This window comes from Sphaerodactylus townsendi, linkage group LG11, assembly GCF_021028975.2.
Source record: "Sphaerodactylus townsendi isolate TG3544 linkage group LG11, MPM_Stown_v2.3, whole genome shotgun sequence".
In the NCBI taxonomy this organism is placed as follows: Eukaryota; Metazoa; Chordata; class Lepidosauria; order Squamata; family Sphaerodactylidae; genus Sphaerodactylus; species Sphaerodactylus townsendi.
The window spans coordinates 14,076,842-14,096,769 of record NC_059435.1 but is presented as its reverse complement, the minus strand read 5'-3'; the positions used below and the strand labels follow the sequence as shown (position 1 = coordinate 14,096,769).

The following is a 19,928-nucleotide window of genomic DNA, read 5'->3' as shown; positions in this document are numbered from 1 at the left end:
CCAGAAGCTGTGACTAGCCCAAGGTCACCCAGCTGGCGTGTGTGGGAGTGCACAGGCTAATCTGAATTCCCCAGATAAGCCTCCACAGCTCAGGCGGCAGAGCTGGGAATCAAACCCGGTTCCTTCAGATTAGATACATGAGCTCTTAACCTCCTGTGCCACTGCTGCTGGGGAAGAAAGGAAGTTAGTGGGTGGTCTCCTGGCCAAACAAGGAGGGCAAACAAGAGAGGCCACAAGACAGTTAGAGTGAGATACACAGCACCAGAAATCACTTATTCCAACAATTATTCCAACACAGCACCAGGCATGCAGAAGTCACTTATTCCAACACTTAGGTGCCTCAGAGCACCGAACAGTGTGACGCTCATGGGTCAACAGAGCCATTCCACCTCACCGATAAATCATAAATCTAACAGCCACAGCTGGCTCTTTTGTGCAGAGCCAAAATTCTGCACCCGCAGGATTGACCACCTAAGGCTAGAGAATGTATTTCTGCAAACTCGGGAAAACCACTGGATTCACAGAATGTTAAAAGTCTAAAGAACAATGAGGTGGGTGTTAAAAAAGAAAAATAAATGTTAAATGTGCCAAGATCTCAGGGGGAAGCGTCACACAGCCTCAGCTACCGTTTTGAGTTTTCCTAGAGAAAACCACCCAAGATCTCCATCATGTGGGATCTGCTCCACCATTTGGGTTGCCTCCCCCATTTTACTCTCTGCCAACGGAGACCAGGCTACCCGCGGTTCCATTCACTTAGGACTGGGGGAAGAACATGTGTACACTCGGCCACATCATTGATGTGGAGGCTATGCTTGTAACTTCCTGCCAATTCAAATCAAGCTATTTCCTGTCAGCATAGCTCCCATCAGTCTAAGACAGTGATGGCGAACCTTTTCGAGACCGAGTGCCCAAACTGCAACCCAAAACCCACTTATTTATCGCAAAGTGCCAACACGGCAAATTAACCTGAGTACTGAGGTTTTAGTTTAGAAAAAACGGTTGGCTCTGAGGCGTGTGTTACTTGGGAGTAAGCTTGGTGGTAGTCAGTGGCTTTGCTTTGAAGCAACTGTGCAACGCTTCGAACGAGTGAATCACGACCCTAGGAGGGTTTACTCAGAAGCAAGCCCCATTGCCAGCAACCGAGCTTACTCCCAGGTAAAGGATTGCGCTTTAGTTCTTCCCATGAAAATCAGTGGGGTTTAACAGCGCTTAACAGGGTTACCTACGCTGCTCCCCCAAAACTAGGTCTTAGGTTTAGTGTAACAATCTCTCTGAAATAATTCCACTATTATCACAGGACGAGCTCTGTGCACGCGTGCCCACAGAGAGGGCTCTAAGTGCCACCTCTGACACCCGTGCCATAGGTTTGCCACCACTGGTCTAAGAGCAGAAGACTCTAATCTGAAGAACCGGGTCTGACCCCACCTCCCCTCATGAGTTCTGGACTCTAATCTGGTGAACTGGGTTTGTTTCTCTTCTCCACATGAAGCCTCCTCCACACGAAACCTTGGGCTAGTCACAGTTCTCTTTGAATTCTCTCAGCCCCACCTACCTTACAAGCTGTCTGTTGTGGGACGGGAAAGGTACTGTAAGCCCCTCGGAGACTCCTTGCAGCAGATAAAAGCAGGGTATGAAAGCAGCTCTTCTTCAAACGTGCCCACAGACTCAAAAAGGTTGGGGTCCCCTGCACTCGTTGTTGGAGCTTACTGCACAGAGAAGAAGCTAACACACTGAGTAAAAGGGTAAAAGGTGAATGTTTATTAGGAAGTGAATTTAGGATAGGAAAGAGGGAAAGATAGCATGCTGCTATCTCGCTAGCTAGGAAGAGTCTCTGCTAGTAACTTCAGAGAAGAAGCAGGATATTAGACCTGAGAGCATTTGTCTAAGGACAGATAAGAAGTGACACAAAAAGAGAGAGGGGTCACTCATTTTACAGGGTCTTCTCAGTTCTTTTGCACATCAGACATGGCTACATCCAACACTAGTATGTTACAAAATATTCAGAATTTTTATGTCGAGACAATCAGATTTTGGACTCCATCTCCCCTTTGATCACATGGCACGGATGGGCTGTACTGTTCGTAAATCCCACATCCCAAAGTGTGCTGAAGAATATTTTCCGCTTCCAAAATGGTCTTCCAAGCAACCAAGGAGCTGCTGATTGAAAAACACAAGGCCAACGTTCTCTTGGCTGGGCAGAACTAGGCACACAATTCTTCGTATCTCTGAAAGATTAAAGGAAATTGTTAAGATACAAATCACTGCCACCCTGATCAAAGTAAAAATGGCAGAACTGTAAGTGGATGAAGGAGCTAGGGGAAAATATGTAAAGTTATTCCTTAGTCGTGTACAGAAAATCTGCATCACTAATGAAGGCTATGATTTTGAGCCTAGTTTCTTATATAGAAATTGGTGGGATTTGTCTGTGCTAAAAGTAGCGAGGGTGCAATCCAGCGCAAGGTTACTTTGTAAGTAAGTCTCAATCAACATAGTAGAATTGATGGTCAGCCCATTCCAAAGGGGGGGATGGTAGAGTGTCGGACAACCCCACAGCAGTGCACCCACACCACCTCCAGTGGGGTTTCAGGGGGTGCAAGAAGAGGGGATAAAACAGCTGCTTGAAAAATCCCATTGGGAAATCCCATTGGACCTACACTTTTTGGTGGCATAAATCGGCTACCGGTATAGGGGTGTTCCTGGGCTGGAAGTCCTTTGGGAGCCAACTAAAGTCAGCTCCACCCTCTAGAATGGCCCCAGAACGTCAGCACAGCCTCCTGGTATTGATGGTGTTGATGAACACTTCCTGGTTCCTGCACCAGGGTAAATCCCTCGGTGCTGGCATCTGTGTCACTTGGCATGGCACTGGTGGCATGGGTGTTGGCGCAACCCTTCTGCTGCTTCCAATGCGGTCTCACCCCCCTCTCCTCTGGTTTTCCCAGTTGCTGTCAAGTAAAATTGCATAGCATTGGGTCAGCTATGGTTTCTGAAGACTGACTGAGCATATTCCGTGAGCTGATTTCAAGGGGTGAGTCTCTTAGTCTGTCTGATGTAATTTGATTCAGCTTTCCCAGATGTAAATACAACCATTATTTCCTTGTGTTCTGTTTTCTCTGGGCTCCATTTTCTCTGATGAGAGGCCACTGTGATCTGACTCCTTCATAGAATTCTTGGCAGTGTTTTGGGCTAACTCAACCAGCACCTGGGCCCACGTTTTCTCAACCCTTTCACTGTGTAATTCATAGGATAGAGCTCTGGAGAAATGTGAGTCCAACTCTATTTCACAAGATAACTTGTCACTCTGCACTTGGTGTAGAGCCGTGGTGGCGAACCTTTGGCACTCCAGATGTTATGGACTACAATTCCCATCAGCCCCTGCCACCAATTGGCCATGCTGGCAGGGGCTGATGGGACGTCAACTCAGATAACTTTATCTGGAGATGGGAGTCGCGCTCCCTGTCTTCGATTCTGTGTGGCCCCATCCAAAGCATTTGGCCCTTTGGATGGTAGTGGTTCTGGGTTGGTTGAGTCTTCATTGCTCGAAGGATCTCTGACGGCCTGTGTAGGCTGCAGAGTCTCAGTTTGGCGACTTTTGCTCCTAATCAGATCACACTTCAGTATTTCCAATCTCTTTATAATTTCCAGTTGCTCTTGTTCAGGAAGAGCTAAGAAAGAGAGATCTTTTTCCAAGGTCTGATTTTGTATTTCTCCTTCTTGCTCTATTTCATTTCCCAAGTTCTTTGCGTCACCTTTATCTACGTTCTTTGCAGGGTAAGATTTGGCACTGGGTAGATGACTTCTGTGATGGAGGTGTTTGACTCTCGAAACTAGGGGAAATATAATGTCGTTTTTAAACACCCGGGTTGGAAAGATGCACCCACACAACATCAAGACTGAGCATATCCTATTTATAGAAGCATCAATATTTCTGTTTGTTGCATGGCGGCACCCAATAATCCGGATCACAAGCCCACACCTTAGCCTTCTTCCAATCCAAAGTGACTAGAATGAAATGAAACCCTCTGCTGATAAGTTAGACATTCATCCTACCCAGCAGCATTCTCCATTCTCCCACACCTCCCAGCCCCCGCTTATATTCAGAGATGCAAGCAATATGCATTTTTAACTTGCACATTTTAGACAGCAAGAGAGAACATTTCAACTTGTTTCATTATACACCCAACAATTTGCTTCCAAGAAACAAACATGTCTTTTTTTTAAAAAAAAAAAGAGAGGAAGTTATTAAACATAATGTTATAACTGTTCCGTACAAAAGAATAAAATGGATAGTTGGGAAGGCTTCCGTTGAGTATAGTTATAAGTCATATGAGAGCACAGATCTGGGCTCTTTTATTAACATCCTAGCAAAGGAAACCAGCATAATATCTGCTGCTTCTTTCATGCTGCCCGGTTCAAATGATAGCCCTTGCCAAACTTCTTGATGTCTCTGCTGCTTTTTAAAAAGGTGGCTCCATTTTATCATGTATGATTTTAGGGCAGTTTGCCACAAGGGTTTCGCGGACAGAGATGCTCCAAGTCTGTGCAAACTTCACAAGGTTCCCCTTTCAAATGATCTAGACAACTAATTAGTCACATCACAAGAGGGAAGGCAGGAAACTCTGGGTCAGTGCTTGGTTCTTCTTGCCCTTCCTTACACGCCCAGGGTAATGCTGATCACCAGTTGGGGGTCAGGAAGAAATTGTAGGTCAGAAAAATGGGCAAGGCCCTTGACTTTTGATTGGTGCAACTGCCTTGGTGCTCAATGTAGCTTTCCACAAGCCAGTGAGATACCACTAGATGAGGGTGTTGACTTTTGCTTGGGGGCAACTCCCTTGAGCTCCTTGGAATCACTGTCTGGCTGTCCTCTACCAGAGCTAGAGCCTGTTCAAACCTGGCCCAGACCTGGTGGAACACTCTATCGAATGAGGCCTGGGCCCTGCAAGATTGATCTCTATTTGGCAGGGCCTGTTTAGACAGAGCTGCTTCACCAGGCCTATAATTTGAGGTCATCAACTGTTTCTGTCTTATCTGACCTCCTTTCCCCCTTTCTTTCCTTTTGTTAACATTTTTTCCTTTATTGTTTATATTTTTTTATTTCCTTCCGATGTCCCCTTTTCACTAGGGTTTGTGGCATCGTTTAGGGTGCCAAAATGAGAATTGTGTTGTATGTGATGTGGTATAGTATGATATGAAATGAAATTATATACAATAGGATACGATAGGACAGTGGTGGCGAACCTATGGCACGGGTGCCGGAGGTGGCACTCAGAGCCCTTTCTGTGGGCATGTGCAAACAGAATCCTCCCTCCCCCCCCCCCCCCACACACACACATCTAGGCTGGCCTGGGCCGCTGGGCTCGATTATTAGCATTAAACCTAAGATCTAGTTTTGGGGAAGCAGGTTACCTGTTAACCGCTGTTCAACCCCACTGATTTTCATGCAAAGAACTAAAGCACGATCCTTTACCTGGGAGTAAGCTCGGTTGCTGGCAATGGGGCTTGCTTCTGAGTAAACCCTCCTAGGATCGTGATTCACCTGTTGGAAGAGTTGCATGGTTGCTTCAAAGCAAAGCCACCGACTACCACCAAGCTTACTCCCGAGTAACGCACGCCTCAGAGCCAACCATTTTCTCTAAACTAAAACTTCAGTATTCAGGTTAAATTGCCGTGTTGGCACTTTGCGATAAATAAGTGGGTTTGGGGTTGCAATTTGGGCACTCGGTCTCGAAAAGGTTCGCCACCACTGCGATAGGACAGTGATGATGATGATTCCCTGCTCTTCTCCTCACAAGCTGAGGGCAGCTAAATCTTTTCAATGGATGGCCATAAACTGCCCTGATCTTGTTGTGGCGGGGGAGGGGTGGGGTCTATAAATTTAGTAAACAAACAAACGAAAGGCAAGGGACAGCCACGAAGGGGGTTTTCCTTTCCTTTCATCAGCTTTTCAGCTAGGACAGTTCCCTACTCTCCATCTGTTCTTTCTCCCAGGAGGGTTTATTATCATCATCATCATCTTCAGAGAGCCCTTGTGATATTGCAGTTAAGAGCGGTGGACTCTAATCTGGGGAACTGGACTCATTTCTCCTCTCCTCTATGTGAAGCCTGCTAGTGATCTTGGGCTAGTCACAGTTTCCTCACAACTCTCTCAGCCCCACCTACCTTATGAGATGTCCATTGTGGGGAGAGGAAGGAAAGGAGTTTGTAAGCTTGAGACTCCTTATGGTTGAGAAGTTTGTACGTTTGAGTTTGTTTGTGGTTGAGAAGTTTCTTATGGTTGAGAAGTTTCCCCCCCCCCCCCACCCCCCCCCCCCCCCGCCCCCCCCCCCCCCCCCCCCCCCCCCCCCCCCTCCCCCCCCCCCTCCCCCGCCCGCACCCACCCCACCACACCACCCCCCCCCCCCCCCCCCCCCCCCCCCACCCCCCCCCCCCCCCACCCCCCCCCCCCCCCACCCCCCCCCCCCCCCACCCCCCCCCCCCCCCACCCCCCCCCCCCCCCACCCCCCCCCCCCCCCACCCCCCCCCCCCCCCACCCCCCCCCCCCCCCACCCCCCCCCCCCCCCACCCCCCCCCCCCCCCACCCCCCCCCCCCCCCACCCCCCCCCCCCCCCACCCCCCCCCCCCCCCACCCCCCCCCCCCCCCACCCCCCCCCCCCCCCACCCCCCCCCCCCCCCACCCCCCCCCCCCCCCACCCCCCCCCCCCCCCACCCCCCCCCCCCCCCACCCCCCCCCCCCCCCACCCCCCCCCCCCCCCACCCCCCCCCCCCCCCACCCCCCCCCCCCCCCACCCCCCCCCCCCCCCACCCCCCCCCCCCCCCACCCCCCCCCCCCCCCACCCCCCCCCCCCCCCACCCCCCCCCCCCCCCACCCCCCCCCCCCCCCACCCCCCCCCCCCCCCACCCCCCCCCCCCCCCACCCCCCCCCCCCCCCACCCCCCCCCCCCCCCACCCCCCCCCCCCCCCACCCCCCCCCCCCCCCACCCCCCCCCCCCCCCACCCCCCCCCCCCCCCACCCCCCCCCCCCCCCACCCCCCCCCCCCCCCACCCCCCCCCCCCCCCACCCCCCCCCCCCCCCACCCCCCCCCCCCCCCACCCCCCCCCCCCCCCACCCCCCCCCCCCCCCACCCCCCCCCCCCCCCACCCCCCCCCCCCCCCACCCCCCCCCCCCCCCACCCCCCCCCCCCCCCACCCCCCCCCCCCCCCACCCCCCCCCCCCCCCACCCCCCCCCCCCCCCACCCCCCCCCCCCCCCACCCCCCCCCCCCCCCACCCCCCCCCCCCCCCACCCCCCCCCCCCCCCACCCCCCCCCCCCCCCACCCCCCCCCCCCCCCACCCCCCCCCCCCCCCACCCCCCCCCCCCCCCACCCCCCCCCCCCCCCACCCCCCCCCCCCCCCACCCCCCCCCCCCCCCACCCCCCCCCCCCCCCACCCCCCCCCCCCCCCACCCCCCCCCCCCCCCACCCCCCCCCCCCCCCACCCCCCCCCCCCCCCACCCCCCCCCCCCCCCACCCCCCCCCCCCCCCACCCCCCCCCCCCCCCACCCCCCCCCCCCCCCACCCCCCCCCCCCCCCACCCCCCCCCCCCCCCACCCCCCCCCCCCCCCACCCCCCCCCCCCCCCACCCCCCCCCCCCCCCACCCCCCCCCCCCCCCACCCCCCCCCCCCCCCACCCCCCCCCCCCCCCACCCCCCCCCCCCCCCACCCCCCCCCCCCCCCACCCCCCCCCCCCCCCACCCCCCCCCCCCCCCACCCCCCCCCCCCCCCACCCCCCCCCCCCCCCACCCCCCCCCCCCCCCACCCCCCCCCCCCCCCACCCCCCCCCCCCCCCACCCCCCCCCCCCCCCACCCCCCCCCCCCCCCACCCCCCCCCCCCCCCACCCCCCCCCCCCCCCACCCCCCCCCCCCCCCACCCCCCCCCCCCCCCACCCCCCCCCCCCCCCACCCCCCCCCCCCCCCACCCCCCCCCCCCCCCACCCCCCCCCCCCCCCACCCCCCCCCCCCCCCACCCCCCCCCCCCCCCACCCCCCCCCCCCCCCACCCCCCCCCCCCCCCACCCCCCCCCCCCCCCACCCCCCCCCCCCCCCACCCCCCCCCCCCCCCACCCCCCCCCCCCCCCACCCCCCCCCCCCCCCACCCCCCCCCCCCCCCACCCCCCCCCCCCCCCACCCCCCCCCCCCCCCACCCCCCCCCCCCCCCACCCCCCCCCCCCCCCACCCCCCCCCCCCCCCACCCCCCCCCCCCCCCACCCCCCCCCCCCCCCACCCCCCCCCCCCCCCACCCCCCCCCCCCCCCACCCCCCCCCCCCCCCACCCCCCCCCCCCCCCACCCCCCCCCCCCCCCACCCCCCCCCCCCCCCACCCCCCCCCCCCCCCACCCCCCCCCCCCCCCACCCCCCCCCCCCCCCACCCCCCCCCCCCCCCACCCCCCCCCCCCCCCACCCCCCCCCCCCCCCACCCCCCCCCCCCCCCACCCCCCCCCCCCCCCACCCCCCCCCCCCCCCACCCCCCCCCCCCCCCACCCCCCCCCCCCCCCACCCCCCCCCCCCCCCACCCCCCCCCCCCCCCACCCCCCCCCCCCCCCACCCCCCCCCCCCCCCACCCCCCCCCCCCCCCACCCCCCCCCCCCCCCACCCCCCCCCCCCCCCACCCCCCCCCCCCCCCACCCCCCCCCCCCCCCACCCCCCCCCCCCCCCACCCCCCCCCCCCCCCACCCCCCCCCCCCCCCACCCCCCCCCCCCCCCACCCCCCCCCCCCCCCACCCCCCCCCCCCCCCACCCCCCCCCCCCCCCACCCCCCCCCCCCCCCACCCCCCCCCCCCCCCACCCCCCCCCCCCCCCACCCCCCCCCCCCCCCACCCCCCCCCCCCCCCACCCCCCCCCCCCCCCACCCCCCCCCCCCCCCACCCCCCCCCCCCCCCACCCCCCCCCCCCCCCACCCCCCCCCCCCCCCACCCCCCCCCCCCCCCACCCCCCCCCCCCCCCACCCCCCCCCCCCCCCACCCCCCCCCCCCCCCACCCCCCCCCCCCCCCACCCCCCCCCCCCCCCACCCCCCCCCCCCCCCACCCCCCCCCCCCCCCACCCCCCCCCCCCCCCACCCCCCCCCCCCCCCACCCCCCCCCCCCCCCACCCCCCCCCCCCCCCACCCCCCCCCCCCCCCACCCCCCCCCCCCCCCACCCCCCCCCCCCCCCACCCCCCCCCCCCCCCACCCCCCCCCCCCCCCACCCCCCCCCCCCCCCACCCCCCCCCCCCCCCACCCCCCCCCCCCCCCACCCCCCCCCCCCCCCACCCCCCCCCCCCCCCACCCCCCCCCCCCCCCACCCCCCCCCCCCCCCACCCCCCCCCCCCCCCACCCCCCCCCCCCCCCACCCCCCCCCCCCCCCACCCCCCCCCCCCCCCACCCCCCCCCCCCCCCACCCCCCCCCCCCCCCACCCCCCCCCCCCCCCACCCCCCCCCCCCCCCACCCCCCCCCCCCCCCACCCCCCCCCCCCCCCACCCCCCCCCCCCCCCACCCCCCCCCCCCCCCACCCCCCCCCCCCCCCACCCCCCCCCCCCCCCACCCCCCCCCCCCCCCACCCCCCCCCCCCCCCACCCCCCCCCCCCCCCACCCCCCCCCCCCCCCACCCCCCCCCCCCCCCACCCCCCCCCCCCCCCACCCCCCCCCCCCCCCACCCCCCCCCCCCCCCACCCCCCCCCCCCCCCACCCCCCCCCCCCCCCACCCCCCCCCCCCCCCACCCCCCCCCCCCCCCACCCCCCCCCCCCCCCACCCCCCCCCCCCCCCACCCCCCCCCCCCCCCACCCCCCCCCCCCCCCACCCCCCCCCCCCCCCACCCCCCCCCCCCCCCACCCCCCCCCCCCCCCACCCCCCCCCCCCCCCACCCCCCCCCCCCCCCACCCCCCCCCCCCCCCACCCCCCCCCCCCCCCACCCCCCCCCCCCCCCACCCCCCCCCCCCCCCACCCCCCCCCCCCCCCACCCCCCCCCCCCCCCACCCCCCCCCCCCCCCACCCCCCCCCCCCCCCACCCCCCCCCCCCCCCACCCCCCCCCCCCCCCACCCCCCCCCCCCCCCACCCCCCCCCCCCCCCACCCCCCCCCCCCCCCACCCCCCCCCCCCCCCACCCCCCCCCCCCCCCACCCCCCCCCCCCCCCACCCCCCCCCCCCCCCACCCCCCCCCCCCCCCACCCCCCCCCCCCCCCACCCCCCCCCCCCCCCACCCCCCCCCCCCCCCACCCCCCCCCCCCCCCACCCCCCCCCCCCCCCACCCCCCCCCCCCCCCACCCCCCCCCCCCCCCACCCCCCCCCCCCCCCACCCCCCCCCCCCCCCACCCCCCCCCCCCCCCACCCCCCCCCCCCCCCACCCCCCCCCCCCCCCACCCCCCCCCCCCCCCACCCCCCCCCCCCCCCACCCCCCCCCCCCCCCACCCCCCCCCCCCCCCACCCCCCCCCCCCCCCACCCCCCCCCCCCCCCACCCCCCCCCCCCCCCACCCCCCCCCCCCCCCACCCCCCCCCCCCCCCACCCCCCCCCCCCCCCACCCCCCCCCCCCCCCACCCCCCCCCCCCCCCACCCCCCCCCCCCCCCACCCCCCCCCCCCCCCACCCCCCCCCCCCCCCACCCCCCCCCCCCCCCACCCCCCCCCCCCCCCACCCCCCCCCCCCCCCACCCCCCCCCCCCCCCACCCCCCCCCCCCCCCACCCCCCCCCCCCCCCACCCCCCCCCCCCCCCACCCCCCCCCCCCCCCACCCCCCCCCCCCCCCACCCCCCCCCCCCCCCACCCCCCCCCCCCCCCACCCCCCCCCCCCCCCACCCCCCCCCCCCCCCACCCCCCCCCCCCCCCACCCCCCCCCCCCCCCACCCCCCCCCCCCCCCACCCCCCCCCCCCCCCACCCCCCCCCCCCCCCACCCCCCCCCCCCCCCACCCCCCCCCCCCCCCACCCCCCCCCCCCCCCACCCCCCCCCCCCCCCACCCCCCCCCCCCCCCACCCCCCCCCCCCCCCACCCCCCCCCCCCCCCACCCCCCCCCCCCCCCACCCCCCCCCCCCCCCACCCCCCCCCCCCCCCACCCCCCCCCCCCCCCACCCCCCCCCCCCCCCACCCCCCCCCCCCCCCACCCCCCCCCCCCCCCACCCCCCCCCCCCCCCACCCCCCCCCCCCCCCACCCCCCCCCCCCCCCACCCCCCCCCCCCCCCACCCCCCCCCCCCCCCACCCCCCCCCCCCCCCACCCCCCCCCCCCCCCACCCCCCCCCCCCCCCACCCCCCCCCCCCCCCACCCCCCCCCCCCCCCACCCCCCCCCAGTGCTTCTTTAGTGTCAGTATTATAAAACATATGTACTAGTCTTATATTACTGCTGCTATGTAGATTACCAAGTCACCCTGGACAATTTTATGCTTCTGTGGTGTTCACAGATGCCAATTCTGATACAACATATAATGGTATTAGTTTCTGTGCAACAGCACTCGAAATACACCATAAAATAGGCTTAGCTTCGAAAGTTATAGTTACAGTACTTTATCTGTTAATTCCATTGTCCTCTATTATTATTTTTTGCTTTAAACTTTTTGCTTTCTTTTAATGGTGTATCCTGCATTTACCTTATGCTGCTCTATACTCATCTGTGACCAGAATAATAAAGATTTTTCGTCTGCAAGGAGGAAATAGTTGTATGCAGGAGCATTCTCTGTTAACACCACAGTAACAATTAATCCTGTGCAATCCATGGATTGGATCCAAAGTTTCCATTCTGCCAATGAATTATGTGGTCTTCCCCACTACAGAGAACTTTCCACCAATGAGGAGCCTTCCCTTTGGGGAAAGACCTTGACTCAGCACCTTGGCTTTCAGAAGATCCCAGGTCCACTCCTCAGCACCTCCAGTTGAAAAGGAGCAGATAAGAAAGACCTCCATCTGGGACTCTTAAGCCACTGCCAGTCAAAGTAAACAATACCGTCCTTGGTTCTGGTGGGTTTTCCGGGCTGTGTGGCTGGGGTCTGGTAGTCTGGTGGATCTTGTTCCTAACATTCCACAGATGCAGGCAAAACGTTAGGAACGAGATCCACCAGACCATGGCCACAGAGCCCGGAAAACCCACCAGAAGCAGTTGAATCCGGCCATGAAAGCCTTCGACAAAACAATACCGTCCTTAATGGTTTGATTCCATGTGGTTTCACGTGATCAGTGGGACATGATTCTTCTGAAAAGTCAGTTTGTTTTCACCGGAGGAAGGTTCTTTTGTTGGTGGAATGGGAATGTGGAACTAAGCCCTTAATATATACATAACTGCTATCAAGTAACAACTGGCTTTGGGAGACCCCAGCGAGGACTTTATAAGGCAAGCGAGATGCAGAGGGGGGGTTGCCATTGCTTGCCTCTGCAGAGTCTTCCTTGATGGTCTCCCATCCAAGTACTGACCCTGTTTAGCTCCTGTGATTTTATGAGATTGGGCTATGCCATGCCCTCTTCCCTCCTGATCCTTTAATAGTATTCCCCAAATCATCAATAAATGGGCTACCACCAGTGGAGTAGCCCCAGGGGATGGGGGGTGTCTTGCCCCGGGCGCGCACCGGTGTATGGGCATGGTGTGGGTGTGGCGTTCCAGGACGGGGCGGATGGGGGTGGGGGGGCGCGGGGCGCAGTTCCTCCTCCCTACGGCTCTGGCTACTACATATTGCCTGATGAAAGGGCCCCATTGAAACAGGCCCAGAAAGTCAGCTTCATCCTACAATTCCTTCCACAGATATTGCGCGTCCATAATACTTGTTCTTCTGTAAACTGTTTTACTTGGTTTTGTTTTCCTGTGCTGGATCACAAAATCATTTCTGATAGCCTTGGGTGATCTTCTAATGTAACACTCTTTCTGTAGGGGTAATTCATCAGGATTATGGTTGTCATGATAAATGAGGTGACAGAAAGAAGTAAATTCTGTTTGAGGAGGCTTATAAATTTTTGAGAAAATGGTCATTGCTACAGCAATGGTAATACATTCAGCCAGAGGTCACTGCGTGATAGCTACAGGTCAGATCTAGTTTAATACGGCTGTAATTTCTTCCCAAACGTGCAATTCAATTCTGGTTATGAAAGCGTGGGATTCTCTTTCAAATTATCGGAACTCTTAAGGGTCTATGCTAAAAATACCTGATACTTTTTACTTGTATTTGAAACTGTGTTATAGACATCACAGGAAATGATTTCCAAGTACATTCTAAGACTGTGTCTCAAACGTGTAGTTTTTTTTATTTTGATTTCCTACAGTGGTTTAGGTGATTTTTAATTGATCCTTACCTTCAGTAGAGGTTGCCCGTCTGAAACTGGCGATCACCAAAGCAACCACTTCTCCACACCTGTTTGAACACCTGTTTCTGTCGCAGCATTTCAACAACAAACAGTTCTAGAGAAAGTTCTGTTTCTTCTGATGGTCATCTTGACCTGGGCAACCACCACGTATATTCACTCAGATGCTCTTGGGTCCCATGTAAACAGTCAGATTCTAGTTTTGTCGAAGGCTTTCACGGCCGGAATCACTGGGGTGCTGTGTAGTTTCCGGGCTGTATGGCCGTGTTCTAGCAGCATTCTCTCCTGTCTTTTTGCCTGCATCTGTGGCTGGCATCTTCAGATCCTCTGAAGGTGCCAGCCACAGATGCAGGCGAAACGTCAGGAGGGAATGCTGCTAGAACACGGCCATACAACCCGGAAACTACACAGCACCCCAAATTCTAGTTGTTCAAGTATTTTAGGACTTTGTTCTGCTTATGTTTACTGGTGGTTAGTGACAGTGAAGTTTAAAGCACATCCTTATGAGGAAAATCTTCACGACCATTCTGGGTTTTTTGCTGGGTTTCATGCCAACGCAGTGGCGTAGCATCAACGGGGCCGGGTGGGACGAGATGCCTTGGCTGGAGCAGCGGAGGAGGTGTGGCTGGGCTGTGGAGGGGCGTGATGTGCAGGAGCAGACGGCACTGTGGCAGGGGCACAGGGCATGCGCACACCCCAGGCACAGTTCCCCCTCGCTCCGCCTCTGTGTCAGTGTGGTGTAGTGGTTAAGAGCAGATGGATTCTAATCTGGAGAACTGGGTTTGATTCCCCACTCCTCCACCTGAGTGGCTGAGGCTTATCTGGTGAACCAGATGTGTTTCCTCACTCCTACACTCCTGCTGGGTGACCTTGGGCTAATTACAGTTCCTGAGAGCTCTCTCAGCCCCACCTACCTCACAAGGTGTCTGTTGTGGGGAGAGGAAGGAAAAGGAGCTTGTAAGCCACCTTGAGTCTCCTTACAGGAGAGAAAAGTGGGGTATAAATCCAAACTCTTCTTCTTCTAAATGAGTTGCACCTGATTCCCCTGCTGCAAGGCATGTTTTTCATGAGTTCAGTTCTGACTTCTTTTGCTCGTAGCAAAGACTAAATTTGATTCATTAACTCTGTGCTTTTTTAGTGTTTTCTAATTAAAATAACACATTAATACAAGCCAAAAAAAAACCCCCTCCCAAACAAACAGGAAGCAGTATGAACAAAACAATGTGAAAAACTCAGTCTTGTTTTAGATTAAACATGTCCGGGGGGGGGGGGGGGGACCTTTGGATGTTCTCTTCATAAGGCTGAGCTTAGGCACAGATCTTTATTTTCCATCACCAGACATGAAATGAGAATGGAGAAAGAACGGGATCAATTTTTTCCAATTGATCAGAGGTGTGGGTGTTTTCCAAAAGTGGTTTAATAAGATAAAAAAAAATCAATGCAGCCACAATATAGAACATGTATTTTTATCCGCAGTAGCATTAATTAAAGTATGGTCATACTTGGGTTCAAAAGCAAAAAAATGTTAATATTCTTTTCAGGCTTTCCGATTTGGTAGCAGTGGATGCATTAAAGAGAATAATTAAGCCTGGTTTCTTTTGCTTGCCTTTTCTTGTCTTTTTCTTATTTCTCTTTTTTTCCCTTCACTCCCCAACCCTTTTTTTGGTTTTTGAAGTTGATGCATCGTGGTGCATGGCACCTCGCCTGTTTTCAGCTGAGACACTGTGCGCTGTTGCGTTGGCAAGAAAGGTGTCGGCTAGGACCTGAAGTGAAATGGTCACTGGTAGAAATAGACTTCACCGCTGTTGTCAGCGATGCAGTGACATTTTAAAGGTTTCCACTGGATCCCCAGCAGAGTCGGGGCATGATCTCACCGTCTTATTGATTTTATGGTGTTGTGGAGCCAGCAGGGCGTAGTGGTTAAGAGCAGGTGGACTCTAATCTGGAGAACCTGGTTTGATTCCTCCGTGTGAGCGGCGGACTCTAATCTGGTAAACGAGGCATGTTTCCCCACTCCTACACTCAAAGCCTGCCAGGTGACCTTGGGCTAGTCAGAAGAAGAAGAAGAAGAAGAGTTTGGATTTATATCCCCCCTTTCTGTCCTGTAGGATACTCAAAGGGGCTTACAATCTCCTTGCCCTTCCCCCCTCACAACAAACACCCTGTGAGGTAGGTGGGGCTGAGAGAGCTCCGAGTAGCTGTGACTAGCCCAAGGTCACCCAGCTGGCATGTGTGGGTGTGCACAGGCTAATCTGAATTCCCCAGATAAGCCTCCACAGCTCAGGCGGCAGAGCTGGGAATCAAACCCGGTTCCTCCAGATTAGATACACGAGCTCTTAACCTCCTACGCCACTGCTGCTCCAGTTGTCTCAGAACTCTTCACAAAGCGTCTGTTGTGAGGAAAAGGAGTTTGTAAGCCACCTTGAGACCCCTTATGGTTGAGAAAAGCAGATCATAAATCCGAACTTCTCTTCATAGAAGAATCATAGTCAGAAGAGACCCCAAGGGGCACCAAATCCAACCCCCTGCAATGCAGGGACACACAATGAAGGCACTCCCGACATAAGTTAATTCAGCCTCTGTGTAAAAACGTCCAAAGAAGGAGACTGCACAACTCTCCGAGGCAGCGAATTCAACTGTTGAACAGCCCTGACAGTCAGGAAGTTCTTTCTAATGTTTAGGTGGAATCTCTTTGAATCCATTACTCTTAGTCTCTGAGGCAGCAGAAAACAAGCTTGCTCCCTCTTCTACGTGGCATCCCTCCAAATATTTAAACAGAGCTATCATGCCCCCCCTTAACCTTCGCTTCTCCAGACTAAATATCCCCAGCTCCCTAAGCCTCTCTAGAGAATCATATATTCTCTTGTTAACTCCTATTGAAGTGCTGCGGCTTCACTATTCCATGGTTCTTCAGTTTTAGCCTGATCTTCCAGCTAACATTTGACACAGTAAATCCCTCATTATTATTCTGATGGATCTATTTTGCTCAAAAATATACCTTTGGAAGGTGACTTATGGTTTTTAGTACCCCTGAGTTTTCCCCTGACTTGCTAATTATCACACAAGGGAATGGTGGACTAATAAAAATTGATTACTATGGCTGCAATCCTAAAAACCACCCCCATTGAATAAAACAGGGCTTCTTGCTGAGCAGACTTGCTTAGGGTTGTGAAGTTGACAGGGGCTGGCGTACACAGTAGGCTTCTGAGAGATCGGAGCAAACAACTTACTTTTGCTGGGACTTTCATGTTTTACTTTGCTGGAAAAAAGTTAGGGATGTCAGCTGACAAATAGGGTTGCTGATGTTGGCTCTGAAGGGAGCTGTAAAGGGATTCTCCATAGTGACTGTAGCAGCTGTCAGAATTAATTCCACTGATAGCTACAGGCTGCCTGGGAATCAGCCTCCCTATGTGAGGGACAACTGGTCAACCAGTGTGTGTACAGAATGCTGGACTCAATGGGCCTTTGGCAGGGCCGGACTGAGGGGGAGCTGCACCTGGGGCACGCGTGTGCCCTATGCCCCTGCCATGCCCACACCACACCCTGGAATGCCCCCGCCATGCTCCCGCACCGGCGCGTGCCAGGTGCATCACGCCCCCCACGCCCCCTTGGCACTATGCCACTGGCCTTTCATCTGATCCAGCTTGGCTCTTATACTGATGCCATACATTGCATTTTAAAAGGGGGAGGAAGAGGCTACTCTCCGGTTATTTTCTTTTGCTTTATCCAAATGTGCTCACAAGGACAGCCCACAGGAGGTGGCGTTTTAAGAGCAGTTGTCAGCCGCAATGCCCTTTTTGCAAAAAGTAGCGATTAGCATTATCTATTGTCGTCTTTTCTGCTGCTGTCTCGTATTTGATGGTACGTTACATCAGGCCGGCTACGACACACGCCGAGACGTCCCGCTGATGTTCCCGGCAGCATTCTGTCCAAAAATACAGGGGTCTTTGCAAGTTATCAAATCACCGAGTTTCATCTCAGCCGCTTGCCAGATGGTCTTTCTTTATTCCTGTTTTTCCCCCTGGACTTTCCCCCACTGTTTGGTGTAACTGACAACAATAACAGTATTCTTCGGGGCTTTTCTTCCAAACGTTTCAGATGTAGAGTGTTGGATCCACCAGTAATATTCGTTGACAGGAGCAGTTCCCCCCAGCACAATAGGACTTCCTTATTTATCCCACATTGCTGCTGCCTAAAATCTGCTCCCCCCAAAAAATGCTGTTTCCAAGGGGACAGTGGATTCCCCTCCCCCTTACAAGTAATGGAATAAGGTAGAGTCAGAGTTGTTCGAGAGCCAGCATGGTATAGTGGTTCAGAGCAGGTGGACTCTAATCTGGAGCACTGGGTTTGATCCCCCACTCTTCCACCTGAGCGGCAGATCCTTATCTGGTGAACTGGATTTGTTTCCCCACTCCTCCAAATGAAGCCTGCCGGGTGACCTTGGGCCAGTCACAGTTCTCTCAGAACTCTCTCAGCCCCACATACCTCACAAGGTGTCTGTTGCGGGGAGAGGAAGGGAAAGGAGTCTGTAAGCCCCTTTGAGTCTCTTTACAAGAGAGAAAGGTGGGGGTATAAATCCAAAACTATTTTCTTCTTCTTCTTCTCCTTATGTCTTCTTTTAGCAGAAATCTGGATCTACTGCATAATTTGAACAATCTTCCTTGCTCTTATGAGGCAGCCCAGAATTAGCAAACCTATATGCAAACAATTACCATCCAGTCAGCCTGACATCAGTACCAGGAAAGATTCTGGAGCAGATCATTAGACGTTGTGTAAGCACTTAGAAGGGAACAGTGTGATCACTAAAAGTCAACATGGGTTTCTCAAAACCAAATCATGCCAGACTAATCTCATCTCTTTTTTTGGTAGAGTGACACGCTTGATAGAGGAAGGGAATGCTGTTGATGTAGTATACCTAAAATTTAGTAAAGCCTTTGATAAGGTGCCCCATGATATTCTTGCAAGTAAGCTAGTAAAATGTGGACTGGACAATGCTACTGTTAGATGGATTTGCAATTGGTTGACTGCCCGAACCCAAAGAGTGCTCATCAATGGCTCATCTTCATCCTAGAGAGAAGTGGCTAGTGGGGTTCCACAGGGTTCTGTCCTGGGCCCAGTGCTATTCAATATTTTTTATCAATGACTTGGATGATGAAATAGAGGGCTAGCTAATCAGATTTGCAGATGATACCAAATTAGGAGGGGTAGCTAATACCCCAGAGGACAGAGTCAGGATTCAAAATGACCTGGACAGGTTAGAGAGATGGGCCAAAGCTTACAAAATGAACTTCAACAGAGGTAAATGTAAGATATTCCACTTAGGCAGAAAAAAATGAAATGCACAGATATAGGATGGATGACGCCTGGCTTGGCAACACTACGTTTGAAAGGAATCTGGGAGTCTTAGTAGACCACATAAGAACATAAGAACAAGCCAGCTGGATCAGACCAGAGTCCATCTAGTCCAGCTCTCTGCTACTTGCAGTGGCCCACCAGGTGCCTTTGGGAGCTCACATGCAGGATGTGAAAGCAATGGCCTTCTGCGGCTGTTGCTCCCGAGCACCTGGACTGTTAAGGCATTTGCAATCTCAGATCAAAGAGGATCAAGATTGGTAACCATAAATCGACTTCTCCTCCATAAATCTGTCCAAGTCCCTTTTAAAGCTATCCAGGTTAGTGGCCATCACCACCTCCTGTGGCAGCATATTCCAAACACCAATCCTGCGTTGCATTGAAGAAGTGTTTCCTTTTATTAGTCCTAATTCTTTCCCCCAGCATTTTCAATGAATGCCCCCTGGTTCTAGTATTGTGAGAAAGAGAGAAAAATTTCTCTCTGTCAACCCATTCTACCCCATGCCCTTGTAGACTTGCAATCCATGTCCCCCATCGGGCAATCTCCTCTCCAAGACTTCAAGGAGTCTGGGATGATGCAGCCTCTGCTCATAAGGAGGGTGCTCCAATTCAAACACGAGCTGGGCAACAGTGTGCAAGAAAGCCATTATTTGATTCTGGGGTTATCATTTGGAGCATAGTGTCTAGATCAAGGGGTAGAATAGAACCTCTCTAATCTGTTGTTGAGTGGAACACTGCTTGGAATACAGTGTTCAGTTCTGGGCACCGAAATTCAAGAAATATATTGACATGCTGGAATGGGTCCAGAGGAGGGCAACCAAAATGGTAAAAGGTCTGGAATCCGTGCCCTATGAGGAGAGACTTAGGGTATGTTTAGTTTGGCAAGGAGAAGGTGAAGGGGTGACATGACAGCTGTCCTTAAATATTTGAAGGGATGTCATGTTGAAGAGGGAGCAAGCTTGTTTTCTGCTGCTCCAGAGAGTAGGACAAGGAGTAATGGGTTCAAGGTGCAGGAAAAGAGATTCCATTTAAACATTGGGAGGAACTTCCTGACAGTTAGGGCCAGTGGTGGGATCCAGCAGGTTCGCACCACTTCGGCCGAACCGGTTGTTAAAATGCTGCTTGTAAACAACCAGTTGTTCAATTATTTGAATCCCACCACCGGAACTGGTTGTTAAATTATTTGAATCCCACCACTGGTTAGGACTGTTCGACAGTGGAATGCACTACCTAGGAGTATACTGGAGTCTCCTTATTTGGAGATTTTTAAACAGAGGCTGGATGGCCATCTGTCA

General features: G+C 58.0%; 1 protein-coding gene across 1 annotated transcript in view; it reads left to right on the top strand.

The window, feature by feature from the left end:
- TPK1 (thiamin pyrophosphokinase 1) overlaps positions 1 to 19,928 on the top strand; it is a 303,106-nt gene that overhangs the window by 279,885 nt on the left and 3,293 nt on the right. The gene's annotated exons all lie outside the window — the stretch shown is intronic.